The following is a 16,809-nucleotide window of genomic DNA, read 5'->3' as shown; positions in this document are numbered from 1 at the left end:
AAAATCCTGCACACCTGCCTAGCATGCTCTCCAATTCCTCTGAGGACACTAATTCCACCTCGTTCCTTTGAACAGAAGCAGAGCATGCTGAGAACTCTTCCCAAAAACAGACACACATGGTTTGCCAGGGAGCTTACATCCAGAGGAGCTGGGCCAAGATTTCCACGGGAAACAGCTTTAGGCAAGCTGAAGTCGGCCTGGCAACATGAACCAGCACAGTTCCCCTGCCTAATGGAAGCAGAGTGTCTGTGTGGGTAGGAAAGTGTGGCACACATGTGTCTCATAATCAGATGAGACAGATCCCAAAGCCTGTCCCATGTTCTGATTCTTCTTCCAGGTACATTACCTTTGCACACCGCCTTTAGGGAAGTCTCACAATTACTGTCTTGGGGACACACTTGCACACAAAAGAGTTCTCGCTCCTGATCTCCCAAACCATGGTTAAAATAGGCATGGTAAGCCTGACTAGAATTCCTAACGTGATTGACAAGAAGGCCAGCTTTGCTTAAGATGACTTGGAGACACTTCAGATAGCTGTGCATTTGGTATGAACGCACATTTGACACAGAAGGGAGTCACAGAAGTGCTTAGCTGAGACACCATACTAAGAGGCAAGTGTTCGGTACTAGGAGCCTAGAAAACCACTCCCTTCTATTATGTCCACTTCATTTTCTCTCCTTGTCTATCCTCAGGTATGTCCTTCACAGTCACCAGAGAGAAAACCAGCTCTCCTCATCCATGTACATCCCATTGACCTTTGCAGGAACACAGCAAGTCCGGTGCAGTGAGAATGACTTTGAGCATAGCCTGCTCCTCTCCCTCTCTCAGATTCTTGTCTTAAATCTGGCACCAATGTAATCTGCTGTATTAATTGAAACCCTCTTTGTGTCCCAGCCTGTGCTAGGTGGTGGTGAAAAAGAACAAAACCACAGTCTCTGCAAGCATCCTGAAGAGGAAAGGAAGCCCAAACAGCTAGCTGTGATTTATTGATGAATTGAGACTGCAGTTGGACCAGGAAAGTGTAGGTGGCCTGTTCATTTTCTACATGTCGAGTTCAAGAACATTATGGGTCATCTAGAAAAATGAGATAGTAAGTCATTGGGTAAATAGTCTGGGAATTAGAACAATAGACTGGAATAATGAGAGGAATTTGAGATTCAGCATATGGGTTCGCTTGACATTTTTGAATGAGATCTTGTAGAGGGAGAGGGGGAAGTGAGGAATGGCTGTATGGCAAACTGTCTAAAAGTGAATTGAAAGAACACCAGGGATCTGGGCGTGTCGGTCAATGGCACCGCACTTGGTTAGCATGCATGAGAACTTGGATTCAATCCCCAGGATCAGAAAACAGGAAAAGCAGAAGATAATGGAGGAAGGAGAAGAAAGAAGAAGAGGAGAAGCAGGAATTGAAAAGAGGAAGGCAGGAGAAAAGTAAGGGGAGGGAGAGAGGCAAGGGAAGGAGCAGAGCCTTATTAACGTTTTATCATCAGGGCCTTTAATACTCAGAGTGGAAGGTACCAGCCTGTGTCCTCCATTTGAGATGACAGCATTAACAACAACACAACTACAACAGAAAACAAAAGGAAAAGAACCGCTTTCAGGATACTGGCTATCCAGCGACAAAAGACAGTGATCCATGCATGATAAACAAATGTGGAAGGCAGCTATGTTCAGTACTATACCGTCAACACTGGGGGCAGGTAGGGATGGAAACAGGAGGGATCAGGTAAGGGGTGTGGAGGAAGAGAGTAATGGGAGAGACGACTGGAATTGGAAGGCATTTCTGGGGTCGAGGTAGAAACCAAGAGCAATGGAAACTTCCTGGAATCTATGAGACACTATCCTCAAAGCAAAGCAAAGCAAAGACTACTAGTGGGGGGTGGGAGGGGGTGATCCAGAGCCTAAACCGGCCATCTTCTGTAACTCGGCAAGTCTTTCAATGGAGGGACTGAGACCCCAACCCAGTCACTAAACCTTCAACATACAAGATGTGCCTGGATAAAGATGGTTCAGAAGTTGTGGGAGTAGCCAACCAATGAGTGGTCCAACTTGAGACCCTTGTCATGAGAGGGAGCCCAAGCTTGACACTGCCCAGAGGGCCAGAAACCAGAGACTGGATAGTCCAGAGACCTAAGATAGAGCCAAACACAACTGGAAAAAAGTCACTGAAATGATTCCTAATGATATTTTGCTATACTCAGGGCCTAGACCAGGGCCTAGCACAATCATTTTCAGAGAGATTTCATCCAGCAACAGAGAGGAGCAAATGCAGAGACCCACAGCCAAATTTTAGGCAGAACTTAGGAAATCCAGCAGAAGACTGGGAAGGAAGGATTGTATGAGCCAGATTGGTTAAGGACACCACAAGAAAAAGGCCCCCAGAGTCAACTAAATAGGGATCATAGCTCACAAAGACTGTACTGACAATCAGGGAGACTGTATAGGTCTGACCTAGGTCCTCTGCATATAGGTGATGGCTGTGTAGCTTGGTGTTCTTGTGGGACTCCTAAGAGTGGGAGCAGGGACTGTCTCTGACTCTTAGGCTGCTTTTGGGACATTTATCCTCCTACAGGATTGCCTGATCCAGCCTTGATTTGAGGATTTGTACTTAGTCCTATTGTAACTTGATATGCCATGTTTTCTTGATTTACCTAGGATGCCTCTTTTCTGAAGGGAAATAAAAATGGATCTGGGAGAGAGGGGAGGTGAGGATAGGGACTGGGAGGTGTGGAGGGAGGGGAAACTGTGGTCAGGATGTAATATATGGAAGAAGAATAAGTTAAAAAGGCAAAAAAGAGAAACAAATATGGTAAGTTTCTAAACTGTTTTATGCTTCTGCCTTGAGAAAATTGCTAGACTTCATCCCTGAGGAGAGAACCATAGCAGTGAGGGAGCAGGACGTCCTGAGGACAGTGGCTGGGCCTCTAAGAGAACTCGAGGAGTGGGGAGAACAGCACCAGAGACCACAGGAGCTGAAGAGGCTTCAGAGTCCTCAGATGAGGTCAGTGCACTCAGGTAAGGAAAATACCGAAACCCAGTAGTCATCTGAAATTAATGGAAAACAAGCAAACAAACAAACAAAATAAAAACACTCTCTGAGACAAAATTATTCAGCCAGGACTGTTGTCAGGATGACCAGCCAGAGTAAAACACTTCCTAACCATTCAGATATCAGGCAGAATACTCACCAGGGGTTGGCCTTCTATGGCAAATTAACCCGAGAACGAACGCTGATCTGGCTTTGCCTGAATAATGAGCATGTAAAATCGGTACCTTTTTTATAGACCAATAATGAGATTGCTGGGAAAGAAATCATGAAAGCAATCCCACTCACAACACCTCCAACTATCCTAAGAATAAATTCAGTGAGGAAAGTAAAAGACCTTTACATTAAAAGTTGCAAAACACTAATGAAAAAAATTTGAAGAGTTTCCCTAGTGGAGTTTTTGCATAAGAGGAAAGAAATCATGTAGCTAAGGACTTGAATATTCATAACAGCTTCCTCGGCTGTGTCTCCAAACCAGAAATAACAGGGTCCAGAAGCAAGTGGGTAAATTATCTGTTATATGCACGCAGTGGGAATAATCTATTGATATAGGGAATAATACCTATGGGTTTCAGAATAATTATATCGAGTGAAAAAAACCACCCTACCCCCTTCCAAGTATACTGCCTGGGACCTCGGGTTTACTCTCTGGATCTGTAAAAAAGAAAACACACAAGAAGGAATAAAGGTGAGGTGTTTCTTGGGGCAAGGAAGATTAGAACATAAATAATAGTAGAGTATGAAAAAATATTTTGGCTTTATACATAGGTTTTACTACATTAATTATGGAGATAGTTTAGTAATTGTATATAAATTTGTAAGTATAAACATCATTAATAATTTAATTTATATCAAACCCTAAGCATTCTATACTCACACTCCTGGGTTTCCATGGTTGAGCTAACACCAGACATGGGATGTTGAATGAAGAGATCTTTATGGTGCATTGCAATTCCACACGCCCAATATTCACTCAGACAAGTATGCAGAAATTATTTGTACTTCCCCATAGATCTGCCATATGGGGCAAATTTCCTTTTTGTGTGTATTGAACACAGCTTGAGGTAACACAAAATAATGAATAAGGAACTGGAAAGAGATTATTATATTTGCTATTAATAACCGATGTGACTTCAGGCAAGTCATTTCCCCTGAGGCAGGCAAGCATAGAGAATAGCCTGGGACTCTACTTGCTTTGGGTTATACAGATACATCATCCCTCTTCTCATAATATAATTGGCAGCCTACCTCTTTTACCAGCTCATGTTATGCACCTAGCAGTCTTGGAAGGCATCAGGCTATATGCACAGTCCTCTCTGAACAATGGAATAAGTCTCTCTCCTCCTTTACTATCATTAAGCTTGGAAAATGTACATATAAGCATGTTCCCCACACATCCTGGTACAGGGTAGGGGAAGCTGATGCAGCCTGAACTGGTTATGGGGAATGTACAAAAAGGCAAAACTTGTAGGGTGACTCCCTTATTTACCATCCAATGCCTATGTGTAATTGACTTGCATATGAAAATTAGATACATTATGAGAAGGGATGTGCACAGTAAAAAATACTTATATGACCTCATCTGTCACTCAAAACATAGAACCACTCTTATCACACCCAACTCTTCTCTTGAATCTCATAAAAAGAGTTTGCAAACAATAACTGGGGCCCTTGAGTACCAGTATTCATTCTGGTATCCACTGCTTTCTTGCAGTGTATTCTGTCATCCTTTATAGCTTTGCTTGGAATAAAACTTCCTCGCTATTTTTGCAACCAGGTGAGCCTTTATTTCGGTTATTTGAATAAAAGCTGAGATCCTAAAAGTACCCAGTCCAGACCATAACTCATTGATAGCACTTCCACCCCTGGATTAAAGGAGTTGAATAAGATGGTCAGGAAAACTCCTCTGGAGTTGGAAGATTTAAGCTCTTAACTTTCCCCGCATCACACAGGGGAGTCTTTAACACTCTTTCTGGCAAGCAGAACAGTCATTTCACCAGTAACCCTTTAATATTGTGGTCCCACCATTAGGCAAGTTTACTGCTTACTATAGCCACTGCCTGTAGTATTACAGTGCACATGAGCATGTCAATGGTCCTGGGTGTCCCGGGGAGAAATAATGGATTTAATTTTGTTAGCTTGGCCTTCCCAAGTTTTGACCACAGAATCCTATAGTTTCACCAAACACCTAATAAATATCTCATAGTTTGGAAGAAACTGATAATATATATTGTTTTCTAAAAGACAATAATGAATGAGAGTGGGAAAGGGATATGTCTGGGGGCCTGGTGTGACGAGGCAGGGGGACCAAGAAATGGCGGAGTTGCCAGAGTTATGGGAAGGGGCAGCAGGAGGGTGATGGTATAGGAGCAGGCTGTGGGAGGCAGCAGGGAGAAAGGTCGGTAGCTTCCTCTGGGAAGTACCATCTCAGATCCTAAGTATGGCTTTCATTCTCTACTTCCCGCAGCTCCTCGGAGCCACTGGAAGGCAGGTTGTACATCCATCAGCCTAAGTGTTCCACTTGGCTTTGAATCTCTCTAATTGGATTATTAGCAGATGGGAGTTTTTCTAGCACCTTGGCTCCAGGTCTTCCATTGTGTACAGAATGATGCTTGCTGGGAGAGAGTCCAGTTGCACTGTCTCTCTGCTCCTGTTCTCACATCTTTTATGAGCTTTAGGACATTCGGGAACTAGCTCTTTAGATACCAGAAATTGCTCTGTTCACACACCCCTAATACTAATACTTTTGATCAATGCAACTAGCTCTGTTGCTCGCTTCTGACAAGATAGACTGGTATTTGAAAAGATAACACATTATTTTAAAAACTGAGATTAAAAAAAAAAACTGCCTTCTACCGCCTAGGATGACCACTGGCATCTTGTTCATAGGCCTTGTACTTTGAGTTGCTGTTTTCTGAAACAATGTATTAGCATTTGTGCCAGTGGACTTGTAATGTATGGGGGACAGGATAACGGCTTCTCAGAAATGTCTTCTCTCTAATGTCCAGAACCTAGAATGTGCTTCCTTACATGGCAAAGGGGGCAGGTAGAATTAAAGTTGCTAATCAACTAACGTGGAAGAAGGGAGATTATGCTGGGCTATCCAGATGGACCCTGTGTACTTGCGAGTGACCTTAAATGCAGAAGAGAAAGGCAAAGGTTAGGGCAGTGCAGTATAATGTGAAATGTCAGCTGGCCATTGCTGACTTTGAAGATGGACAGGGACCATTAGCCCAGGAATTCAAGCAGTCTCTAAAAGCTCGAGAAGCCTCATAAAGCAAATATATAGAAATACTGTTATTAGTAAGAATGCCCCTAGTCTTTTATTCTATTTTCCTTGGCTCCATTTCTCATCTTATGCCAACAGTTTAAGGGACCTGCTACGTATTCCTTCACAACTTTTCAGCTATACACAACGATGTGTAGGTGCACACACCACCCCAACCCACCTCTATACACACACACACACACACACACACACACACACAGAGAAAGAGAGAGAGATGATTTTGAAAATATTAAATGGAAATGGAAGCACGGATCTCATTTTGGTCACAGTTAAAATTTTTAGATAGCTTTCCCAACTGAGTAAGCCTGCAGGTGGCATAATTGGAGTGGGCGTCTGCCAGTCTTATAATGAGCTGCTCGGCTGTGTAAATGGAGCACAGCATAAAGCCATCACCATTTGAGGCAGGAAGGATCACTCACTGCACATGGTCAGACTGGGTGACAGTATTTGAGAATTTGAATGTCTGTACATGAGCGGCACTCGGGGACTTCCCAGTTGCACAGGTCCAAACACCCCCTTTCATTTTGACCATTTTCAGTCGTATGTTTGGGCACCTCATGCATTGTCCCTCCTGGATGTAAATTCTAAAATGGTGTTTCTACTACTGTACCACCCCAAGGTTTGCCGCACACACCGTGGTTTAATAGTTCCCTCCTCTGCACCCCAGTTCGATCACTTTCCATTTTTTTTGTCAAAGGATGGAAACAAATTCAAGAAAGAGAAAAAGTTATTAGCTCACAGGATGAGGTTGGGGTCAGGGAGCCATAGAAGCGGCTCTTTGTATAGCTTCCCTTCTGTGCGGCCAGCTTTCTCCAGCAGGCTGCAGGTGTGGCTGGAGGCAGTGTCTGCTCCTGCTGCAATAATAAGGAACCCTGGTCAGTTCCACATTTGGCTTCATAAATCCAGTAAAGGAGTCTGACTGCCCAGCTTGGGTCATGTGGTTACTTTTAGATTAAACTCTGTGGCTCTTGAACACAGGCCCAGCCTAGGTTGTGTGTGGACTCAAATTTGTTCTTAGTGCAAGGAGCCAACACATGTATTTCCACAGAAGATTGTCATGATATGGGGAGCGGACAATTAAAAACAAAACCAAAGAATGGGCAAACTAGAGAACTCTAAGATTACTGAAGCCTATTCCTTTGATAGTCTGAAGTTTCTTGCTAACTATGAATGAAATTTAGGGCAAAATCAGGTGCAGTCCGTTCACAGGTTCATCTGTGACGTCAACACACTTGGATTGAAGACATTGAAAGCAAACTCTCCTTACTATTGGACAGGAGCACATTTTCCTTTTCATCACTGTTCCCTAACCATGGCAATATGTGACCATTTGCATAACATCTACACTGTACTAGGTATCATCAATCTTCTAAAGACGATCTTAAATGGAAGGGACTTGAGCATCTGTGAATTTTGAAGTGTGTGGGAGTGGGTTCTAAAACCCTGGGGAAATGGACCACTGTGCTTCTAAGCTGCAGACAGGTAACTTAAAATGCATGGTTTGACTCACACACTTCACTCCTGGAAAGGTAAATCAGGTCACGGGATCCTGCTGAAGACCCTTCTGTGCCATGGAACGTTCCCCAATGAGCTGGCAGTTTTCACTAACCACGCCCACCTCTCCACAGAATGGACTCACAGAGCTTGCCTGGCATGGTGGCTCTGGCTGTTGTGTTTTCTGTCCCCCCCTACTGGACAAATCGCTGTGCCCACTCTGGCAGTGGGATTGGATGGCATTTTGAGGCAAGCTGTCTCTTGGAAACCGAAACCGTTGAGAGAGGCTGGGTTGGGCTGGTGGGACAACTGGTATTCGGCTGAGTGGGAGGAGGAGGAGAAACAGCTTACCAGCTGCTGGGGAAAGTGTTTGTAGCGAGAGAGGGGCTGGGGGAATGGGGGAAGAGGGAAAGGGGAAGGGGAAAAAGTGGGAGGGGGAGCATGTGCATGTACAGATGCTCTTGTCTGTGAGTGCATGTGTGGAGGTCAGAGGTCAATGCCAGCATCTTCTTTTGATCCCCATCTTGTTTATATCTTTTTGAGATAAGGTCTTCTCTAAACCCCAAGCATATAGTTTGGTTAGACTGTGTGGCCTGAAAGGCCCAGAGTTCTGCCCATATCCCCATTCCCACCCCTACAACACAGGACTTGTGGCAGATACCTGCCACCACACCCGGCTTTTTACATGAGTGCCAGGGACCTAAATGGAGGTCCTCATATGTCAGGGACCGAAGGCCCCGACATAGAAAACTATTTTCCCTAACTGGACCTGTATGGAGGCGTGAGAAATAACCAGACACAGCTAACATCATCATCACGGAAGGGCATCTCAGACTTCTCCTCCATCCTGAAGTTCTACACGTGTCCCATGTTTATTAGTCTCTTTCCAGGGGATGCGGGGCTAGGGAAACACTTGCAATTTAGTCATCAGCTTCAGCAAACACCTCTCCCCAGGCGATCTACATTTATAACAAAAGAGAAAGGTGCAGCACATCCTGGCTATTGTTGGGGCAGTGACAGGCTGTCTGCAGGCCTGCATGACCACCTCAGGTGGGCCTATGACTTCAGAGCCTGGCTGCCGTACCATATCGAAATATGGGCCTACACTCATACACCAAGTATTTTATCCGCTGCGATAGCCCCTAGCCCCCTAGAGCCTTAAGAAGGAGTTCTACTTCCATATGCATCTGAGGACTAGTTAAGTGAGCCGCAGAAGCCAAAGTAGTAACTGATTTGGGCACAGTATAAAACCTAAGGACCAGAACCAGAACGCATCCTCACCTTGTCCCGTGAGACAGAAACACAGCACGGCAAAGAGGGCGCATGGCAGAAAGACAGACCGTTAAAGCGGACTCCTTACCAAGCTCCAGGGAAGCCGGAGGGTGCATCGCTAGCTGCGAGGCGTTGAGAGATGCATGCGACACTTTGGACCCTGTTTTCTTATTTATGCCGAGCGGCTGACACTGCTCTTAGCTAAGAGTAGGCCTGATGCATAAAGGGTATAATGGAGTTAGTGGAAGTGGTAACAATTCGTTCCTTTACAGAAGCCCCTTTCTTTGTTATTCGAAACAGAGCAGGCTATGATGGAAGAGGCTGGTGCCTTGCCGGAGAACGAATTCTCAAATGACAAATAAATCAGTGGTTTACTGGATATTGCGCATCATCAGCATCCCGCTCTCCGTATGAGTACAGAGAGTCAGCAGCTGACAGCGCAGCATTTTCTGCCCTCAAAAGCTTCTCTTCCCTCCAGAAGGACAGCCAACATATGTAGAGCCGTAGGTGATGCGGGCCAGTGATGAGTGCTGGACAGGGAAGCAGCCCACCCTAGCTCCCGCCTGTCCCTGCCATCAGCCATGGCATGTGTTACCTTGTCCACTACTGGCAGTCATTAGATCCCACTTACTCAGTGGAAAACGTAGTAACGATGTGCTGCCTTCTGTTCTCGTATGGTCACTGCGAGAGTCATTTAAATAGGAGGCTAAAAATCAAATAAAATGAGAAACGTGTTACACAAACCCGGAAATGTTGATTAGTGTCAGGCCAAGTTTCTCCCTCTTCTTGGAACTCCAGGCAACCCCAACTTTCCTCCTCGTGTCTCCCAGTCAAACTTGGCACCTAGCGGATGAGGACCTTGAAAGCCAGACCATTTGGAGGTCTACCATGGCTTAGGCCAGACACGTGGCAGCCCCTGTCTATGATTCCAGAGTTAAGTACACAGAGGGAGTCTGAGCTGTTCTGTAATATGGAAGCGGCCTCGATGGCTCCGGCTTGGGGGTGCCGTTCACAGCCACCAGCAAAATGACTCAGGTGAGTGAAAAAGACAGAACTCTGTAACAAGCACTCTTTGCCTTGCAGGCACTGTGAGGGGCTAAACTTTGCATCTGGAGTTGGTGGCTCTAAGATCTAGGTCCTAAACAAGTCACTTCCCTTATCTTAACTTACATCTCCCGCAATATCGGTAATGCTCCTTTGGTTGCAGCCGCGATGTGGAGAGCTTACTTACAGGAGAGGGACCAAGCACTTAGAGTGGTGGTGAGGTGTTATGAGCTGCCAATGACAGATAGTGACCAACGATTCTGCAAGCTTTATGGTATCCTCGGTTCACGCAGATTTCAGGCTTGCAGCGGAGCATTGGACTTGCTTGTTCCCTAAGCCTAGCAAACATGACCCTCATCTTCAAAGAGGCAGGCCTTGGACCTGGAGCTGTCCACTCCTCCTATTCACTTAGCTCCTCCTTCATTACCCCCTTCCCCTCCTCTTCATCTTACCTACTGAAAGCATTTTTTAAAAAATCAGAAGGTTGGGGATATGACTCAGGGGATACAATGTTCATCTTAGAAGCATGAGGACTATCGTCTGGATCCCTGGAATCCACAGAAAAGCCTGGTAGGTGTAGTGGTCATCCCTAGACCCAGCATTCAGGTGGCAGAGATGAGGGGTTCCCACGGCAAGCCGGCTAGCTAGACTGGTGGGAATTGGTGAGTTCCAGGTTCAGGGAGAGATGCTACCTCAATAGACAAAGTGATCAGGTATCATGAAAGAAGTCCATCAGCCCCAGACCTCCACGTGAACATGCCTGAACATACGGTATACACCTATAAACACAAGGCAGCTAAGCAACAGAGAAGTGGGGGTTTTCATGTACACCAAGAGCCATAATAGACTTGACCCTCTCCCTTCTAAACCACTGTGCAGAACTAACGTAATTCTCTTCTATGCCTTAAAAACAAAACAAAGAAAGCCTGATTATCATGCAGCCACCGGGTTAAATAAACAATGGGCTCCAGCGGGAATAGGCCCCTCCTTTTCTCCCCCAGTCTTCCTCGTAGGGCAAGGCTGGAAGGGTTTCTTTCTGGGAAAGGATTCGCTGCTGCCACAGAGAATAATAAGGGACCCAAAGAGATGATTAATTAGGTCCTGTGCCCAGGCCAGGATTCAATAACAAACATTCATGGAAAAGACTCAAATCCATTTGCATGAAAAAAGATGAACGCAAGAGTTTTTGTAACATAAGTGATGCTGTGTGTATGTGTGTTTGTGTGTGTGTGTGTGTGTGTGTGTGTGTGTGTGTGTTTCCAGCAAGATAAAGAAAGCTGATCTGAAGTCTAAGTGGCTGTGTGTGCAGAAATTCCAGGGCACGGGATACTGGAGCCAGCTCATCGGAATCCTTTGCTTGAGTTCTGACAGGTTGTGTGAACTTGGGCGAATAAACGAATATCCCTATTGCTTGGTTTTCCCATCTATAAAGTAGAGGAGGAACACTGGAGCAAAAACTAAAGGCACCCTCAGGACGGAGTTATCAGAACACACTTGATGTGCAGAGACTGCTTGAGGCCGCTTCTGTACTTGTGTGATCTGATCCCTCACTGTAGTGGGAGGCAATACTGCAAAATGCTTTTTGACCATGTTTTTTTTTCATCTGGGACACACTGCCAGACTTGGACATCAAGCCCTCCTGACAGTTTAACCCAGACATATATGACTGAGTTCAGCCAATAAAATATGATCAGAAGTGCCGTGTTGCCTATAGGTCAAGGTTAGTGACCGGTGCTATTTGTCCATGCCTCTTGCAGTGTCCTGAACCTTAATGAACTGTGAGGAAGAGAGACTGGGTCCCTGAAAAGCTGCTCCCACTAATCTTTGGGTCCTTTGTTATGCTCAGTGGCAGCAGAATACCAAATCTTTACCAGAAAGAAACCTTTAAAGCCTTGCCTTTCACTGTCTTCTGCTTCTGAATGGAGGTTGTTGTAGAAACTGATGATGTACCCTCATGGGTGCGACAAGGGTCTCCACTCACCTGTATGCATGAAGTGATTGGGACTTTGCTCTTCCTTCTTGCTTCCTAAGAGGTGGTCACATCAATAAGAGAATATATGGACTCATCTAATAAGCACTGGCTGTGATTCAGCCCTGGCTCTTCCTAGGCGACATGACATATTAGCAAACACATGGGACTTGGAATCAGATGACTTGAATTTGAATCTTGGCTCCACCGGTCTCCAGTTGTGTAACCTTGGACTAATTCTGTAGTCCTCAATACGGTTTGTCATCTTCAAAGTTAGTATAATAAAAGTTGAAATTCACAGGCCGTGGTGGCTTGAACAAGAATGGACCCCACAGAATACTTGAATACATGGGTACCAGTTAGTGGGCCTGTTTGAAAGGATTGGGAGGTGTGGCCTTGTTAGATGAGCTTTGTCACTGAAGATGGGCTTTGGGGTTTTAAAAGACTTACATCATTCCCTGTGTTCCTCTGCCTACAACTTAAGAATCAAGATGAAAGTTCTCAGCTGCTCCTGCCACCATGCTTTTGCTCCACCCTCATGGACTCTAGCCTTCTAAAACCATAAACCCCAAACAAATTTTTTATAAGTTGTCTTGGTCATAGAAATTCATCCCAGGAGTAGAAAAGTAACAGACACATACATACTCTTACCCAGAAATCATAATTTTAGATTTTTTTTCCTGTTTAAAAAAAATACCTCCACAAACATCCTACCTATATATGTGGGCAGACACCTATTAAAGAATTGTGTGTAATTGTCTAAAGATGAATCCAATAGTAATGAGAAAACTAAGCCATTCATGATGTATCCATACTTTAGAATATGTTAAACTGCTATTAATGGGATTAAAAGTATTATGCATGCTGATACAACTGTCCACATTATTTTGTTAAACACAGAGGCAAAATGCAAGACAAAAATAGAGTAACTGAGCTTAGGTTACTTAAGCAGTTGTGTACCTGTACACACACCAGGCACACACAGAGGTCCACCAATGGTACATTGCTAAACTTGGTTTCAGATGCTAAAGTAAGGACTTTTAAGGTGGGGAGAACAATCGGGAGTAGGAAAGGTAAACGAGGATCATTTCTGCTCTAACACTTTCATTTCACACAATGTCATTCTTCTGTAACAAAAGAGAGAAAATGGTGATAAATAATGCCACTCACTTCACAGAGCTATTGCAAAGCTAATTTGAGAGAAGAAAAACTTTGATACATTTTGCAGTCCTTCTAAAAAGCAAGTCTTTTTTTCCTAATTGTATTCTTGGGCATGTATTTACCGTGGCTAGACTTTTAAAAAATCTATCCAGGGACTGCAGAGCCTTTTGGGAGGCTGTCTAATTCTCTCTTGTTCATTTCTTGTTCCATTGGTATATGTTTTTCTCAGGTTTTTCCCTGAACGTGACAAGTGATCCCACCACTGAAGTCTGACTGTCTCACACTATCCTTCTTAGTACTTCCTTTGTATACAGAATCTTATCCACTAAAACATCTTAAATAGTATTCTTCTTAGTATCTGGGTTAACACCTCTTGGTGACTATCCAGATGTTGCTGAGGTGGACATGATTCTGAAAGGAAGTCAATTCAATGGTACCAAAGTCCTAGAGCCCAGGTTCTTGATGCTCGTGAGATTTGGAGGTTCAGTTTTTATGCAAATTTTGCTGTCTTAAATAATCTTAAATTTGGTCAATATACAAAAATCCATTATCACTGTAAAATACTTAAAGCTAGTAGTTTCTTTTTTAGTTCAAGAGTAGATTCAATAATTTATCATTTATCCTAGTTTTATATTACCCTTTCTTTCCAGAGTAGACTCAGTAATCTACCTGTATATCTCATCATATCTATATCCTCATTTTTCTTTTCAAACATTTTTCTTTTCAAAACAAGAACCCCAGATCTAAACTCCTTTGTTCAACTTTTTCCTTTGGTGTGGGAGAATTGTCTGTATTCTGTCAATCATGTTTTAAATAAACACTGATTGGCCAGGCAGGAGGTATAGGCGGGGAAACCAGACAGGAAGTGGAAATGATACAAGGAGAGCAGGAGAATTCTGGGGAGGAAGAAGTTGATTCCTCCCACTCCTGCCCAGATCACTGAAGCAGCAGGATGTGAGCTGCACCACTGAAAAAGGTACTGAGCCACATGGCTAACATAGATCAGAAAAATGGGTTAATCAAGATGTGAGAGTTGGCAAGTAAGAAGTCTGACCTAACGGGCCAATCAGCATTATAACTTATAGAGATCTCTTGTGTGATTTTACTTTGGGACTAAACAGCTGGGGGAACAGGGCAGGACAGAAAAACACAAACAAGCTGGCCCCCATCATGTTACATTCCTTGACTATTATCAATAAGAACTCATAACCAATCGCCCTAATCAATGATAAATATCCATAACCCATTGAACTACCAAAACCCATTCACCACATGTCTTGGGAATGTGGGCATTGTGTTCTTAAATTTACTTCCTACTGTCTGGGGGCGATAGCATCTTTAGGGGACCCTGAAAAGAAATATTTGGATTAATTGTCAAGTCCTGGGAGGGATAACTATACCATTTGTTATCCGGTCTTCATGTAATGGGAAAGTGCAGAGCTTGTCTCAGGTCCTGCTTAGGGTAATCTGTGAGCCCGGATCATCTCAGCTAGCCACCTCAAAATGATCTTGAGCAGTTTGTAGCTAGCTGATCTTTAGATGCTGTGTTTTAGCTTAGTGGTGCTATCATATTCCTGGTGAAATAGACATTGTGGGGCCCCATCCTCCTTTCAGAGACTACAAAGGTGTGGTCATGGTTTGCTACAGAAAATTTAAACACTTTAAATATCATATACAACAGATCTCAAAGAGATTAAAGGACCATATTTTGTTATATATATATATATATATATATATATATATATATATATATATATCCAGAGTACAAAAACTTAATTCCTAGTTGCCTCATAGAGACTCAAACCTGAAATCATGTAGAGGAAGCTAGATGAAGTCTTTTTCCAGAATTAGTTAGTACTCTATATGACCATTAATATCATGACAGAAAGTTTAAAGCATATATATATATGTTAATCTTTAAAATTTTGAAATAATATTTATACCTTAAGAAAAGCTGTTAAAGAGTCAAATTAAAGCCAAAGGATTATGAGATTAGTGGCAATAGAATAGTTTCTAAATTTTTGTTTGTCGTCTGTCCTATATTGTGTGGGTCTTCTGAAATAAGATAGAGATTTTGAGTTTTACTTTGATAAGCGTGATTGGATTTAGAGAAGCAGATGGCCACACTCCGACTCCAAAACCAACTTTAATTTATAATTGGACAGGAACTACATAAAGACCATTTGCATTATGTGTCTATAGAGAATAGCAAAAACAAACATTTTATCCTGCTGCAAGTATGATATACCAATAGACCAATTTACTCTTTTTCTTGGAACATTATTTTGTGGGTGATTTGTCCCTTTTTGCACATGTTTTATTTGTCCAGTATTTCTCCAATTCCTTAGCTGGATGCCTTTATTCTCCCAAAAAGACGGAAACAAAACCTTACCCAACCCTCATTGGGAGGTTCTCTTATGCCAAGTTAATCCTAATCAAATGAAAAGCATTTGTTAGTTTTATAGGTTAGTCTCTATTGAACAGCCTTGCTGTTTGATGAACTACCATTTCTTCTAATTAAGAGGTCTTTCTTGTTCAAATCAAACCTTTTGTCAATTTTTATGGTATCCATATCTTTTCTTCTCCTGTGGAAACAAAAGCAAAACCTCTTCTCCAATGTAATACATATCCTGGTTTCCATTCAGAAGTCAACACATTTTTAAAGTATACAAGCTGATCTAAGTCTTTAGTTTTTTTTCTATCATCCAATGTCTCTCCACAACTATTCCTTTCTCATTAGCATTTAGAAAATTCAAAGTTAATAAAACATTATACAATCTATTTCTGGAAGTTTTTATTACTTCTTTCTGTTTATTTAGCATATCCTTTAGAGTTCAACTTGACCTTTCTCTAACTACTTGCCCTATAGGATTATATGGTATACCTACAATAAGCTTTATATTTTAATAAGCAAAAAATATTTATTTTACTAGAGATGTATGCTTGAACACTTTCAGTTTTAATTTGTACAGATATACCCATGATGGTCATAATGTATAACAAATGTGTGATTATCAAATCAGCCTTTTCAGAATTCAAAGCAGTTTCCCATTTAAGTACTGAATAGGTAGCAATAGGTGTGGTGTACATATTTTAATTTTCTAAATTCTATAAAATAGAAAACATCCACCTCCCAGATTTTATTCCTTTAAATATCCTTTGGGTTAGTTGCTGCAGGTAGTGAAGTCTGGCTACATAAAGAACAAGTTGGACATTTCCCTATAATTTCCATTGCTTTTTGCCAAGTAATGGAAAAAATTTTTCTTTAAAACTTCGCTATTGACATGATGCTTTTTAATGAAATTCCTATCAATAGTTGATCAATTTCTTTATTACTTTTTGTTAGAGGGCCTGGCAGATCCGTATGGGATTAGACATGTGTTATATATACGGTATTGTTCCTTTCCTGATAATTTCTTATAACTGAATAAATAATGAAGTCAATTCTGTATCATCTGGTATAAACCCAGCAGTTTCAATATGCAAAACAACTCTTTCTGCATACTGAGAATCAGTAACTATGTTGAGGGATTC

At 42.7% G+C, this 16,809-nt stretch overlaps 1 long non-coding RNA gene across 1 annotated transcript in view; it reads left to right on the top strand.

Moving 5' to 3' along the window:
• Positions 1-898: 898 nt before the first annotated feature.
• Positions 899-16,809, top strand: part of LOC146892876 (uncharacterized) — a 29,424-nt gene continuing 13,513 nt past the window's right edge. The window contains exons 1-2 of the long non-coding RNA XR_015003539.2: positions 899-1,090; positions 2,846-3,015. This is a non-coding gene — a long non-coding RNA (uncharacterized LOC146892876). The remainder of the gene's footprint in view (positions 1,091-2,845; positions 3,016-16,809) is intronic.

This window comes from Myodes glareolus, chromosome 9 (genome assembly GCF_982192425.1).
Source record: "Myodes glareolus chromosome 9, mMyoGla1.1, whole genome shotgun sequence".
Classification (NCBI taxonomy): Eukaryota; Metazoa; Chordata; class Mammalia; order Rodentia; family Cricetidae; genus Myodes; species Myodes glareolus.
This window is presented reverse-complemented; position numbering and strand designations above follow the sequence as displayed.